Genomic DNA, 2,500 nt, shown 5'->3' on the forward strand with positions numbered 1-2,500 from the left:
ACCGGCCCAAAAACGGGCCAAAACTGGCCATTTTTGGATGCGCGAGCGAGCGGCGAGCGGCGGACAGCGAGCGAAGCGAGAGGCAGCACCGTCCCTGCTATACGAAAGCCCCATCCAGCCCTGTGCGACCCGGGGGGTTCCAGGGTGCTGAGATGGCTGTCATTTTGCTCCGCTCACGACGGTCACCGTGCAACGCAAGAACAGGCCAAAAACTGGCCAAAACTGCCCAAAAACGGGCCAAAACTGGCCATTTTTGGCTGCGCGAGCGAGCAGCGAGCGGCGGACAGCGAGCGAAGCGAGAGGCATCACCGTCCCTGCTATACGAAAGCCCCATCCAGCCCTGTGCCACCCGGGGGGTTCCAGGGTGCTGAGATGGCTGACATTTTGCTCCGCTCAAGATGGTCACCGCGCAACGCAAAAACAGGCCAAAAACTGGCCAAAACGGGCCAAAACTGGCCATTTTTGGCTGCGCGAGCGAGCGGCGAGCGGCGGACAGCGAGCGAAGCGAGAGGCAGCACCGTCCCTGCTATACGAAAGCCCCATCCAGCCCTGTGCCACCCGGGGGGTTCCAGGGTGCTGAGATGGCTGACATTTTGCTCCGCTCACGACGGTCACCGCGCGACGCAAGAACAGGCCAAAAACTGGCCAAAACGGCCCAAAAACGGGCCAAAACTGGCCATTTTTGGCTGCGCGAGCGAGCGGCGAGCGGCGGACAACGAGCGAAGCGAGAGGCAGCACCATCCCTGCTATACGAAAGCCCCATCCAGCCCTGTGCAACCCGGGGGGTTCCAGGGTGCTGAGATGGCTGACATTTTGCTCCGCTCACGACGGTCACCGCGCGACGCAAGAACAGCCCAAAAACAGGCCAAAACGGCCCAAAAACGGGACAAAACTGGCCATTTTTGGCTGCGCGAGCGAGCGGCGAGCGGCGGACAGCGAGCTAAGCGAGAGGCAGCACCGTCCCTGCTATACGAAAGCCCCATCCAGCCCTGTGCCACCCGGGGGGTTCCAGGGTGCTGAGATGGCTGACATTTTGCTCCGCTCACGACGGTCACCGCGCGACGCAAGAACAGCCCAAAAACAGGCCAAAACGGCCCAAAAACGGGCCAAAACTGGCCATTTTTGGCTGCGCGAGCGAGCAGCGAGCGGCGGACAGCTAGCGAAGCGAGAGGCATCACCGTCCCTGCTATACGAAAGCCCCATCCAGCCCTGTGCCACCCGGGGGGTTCCAGGGTGCTGAGATGGCTGACATTTTGCTCCGCTCAAGATGGTCACCGCGCAACGCAAAAACAGGCCAAAAACTGGCCAAAACGGGCCAAAACTGGCCATTTTTGGCTGCGCGAGCGAGCGGCGAGCGGCGAACAGCGAGCGAAGCGAGAGGCAGCACCGTCCCTGCTATACGAAAGCCCCATCCAGCCCTGTGCCACCCGGGGGGTTCCAGGGTGCTGAGATGGCTGACATTTTGCTCCGCTCACGACGGTCACCGCGCGACGCAAGAACAGGCCAAAAACTGGCCAAAACGGCCCAAAAACGGGCCAAAACTGGCCATTTTTGGCTGCGCGAGCGAGCGGCGAGCGGCGGACAGCGAGCGAAGCGAGAGGCAGCACCGTCCCTGCTATACGAAAGCCCCATCCAGCCCTGTGCCACCCGGGGGGTTCCAGGGTGCTGAGATGGCTGACATTTTGCTCCGCTCACGACGGTCACCGCGCGACGCAAGAACAGCCCAAAAACAGGCCAAAACGGCCCAAAAACGGGACAAAACTGGCCATTTTTGGCTGCGCGAGCGAGCGGCGAGCGGCGGACAGCGAGCGAAGCGAGAGGCAGCACCGTCCCTGCTATACGAAAGCCCCATCCAGCCCTGTGCCACCCGGGGGGTTCCAGGGTGCTGAGATGGCTGACATTTTGCTCCGCTCACGACGGTCACCGCGCGACGCAAGAACAGCCCAAAAACAGGCCAAAACGGCCCAAAAACGGGCCAAAACTGGCCATTTTTGGCTGCGCGAGCGAGCAGCGAGCGGCGGACAGCGAGCGAAGCGAGAGGCATCACCGTCCCTGCTATACGAAAGCCCCATCCAGCCCTGTGCCACCCGGGGGGTTCCAGGGTGCTGAGATGGCTGACATTTTGCTCCGCTCAAGATGGTCACCGCGCAACGCAAAAACAGGCCAAAAACTGGCCAAAACGGGCCAAAACTGGCCATTTTTGGCTGCGCGAGCGAGCGGCGAGCGGCGAACAGCGAGCGAAGCGAGAGGCAGCACCGTCCCTGCTATACGAAAGCCCCATCCAGCCCTGTGCCACCCGGGGGGTTCCAGGGTGCTGAGATGGCTGACATTTTGCTCCGCTCACGACAGTCACCGCGCGACGCAAGAACAGGCCAAAAACTGGCCAAAACGGCCCAAAAACGGGCCAAAACTGGCCATTTTTGGCTGCGCGAGCGAGCGGCGAGCGGCGGACAGCGAGCGAAGCGAGAGGCAGCACCGTCCCTGCTATACGAAAGCCCCA

This window comes from Musa acuminata, unplaced genomic scaffold, assembly GCF_036884655.1.
Source record: "Musa acuminata AAA Group cultivar baxijiao unplaced genomic scaffold, Cavendish_Baxijiao_AAA HiC_scaffold_1136, whole genome shotgun sequence".
Taxonomy (NCBI): Eukaryota; Viridiplantae; Streptophyta; class Magnoliopsida; order Zingiberales; family Musaceae; genus Musa; species Musa acuminata.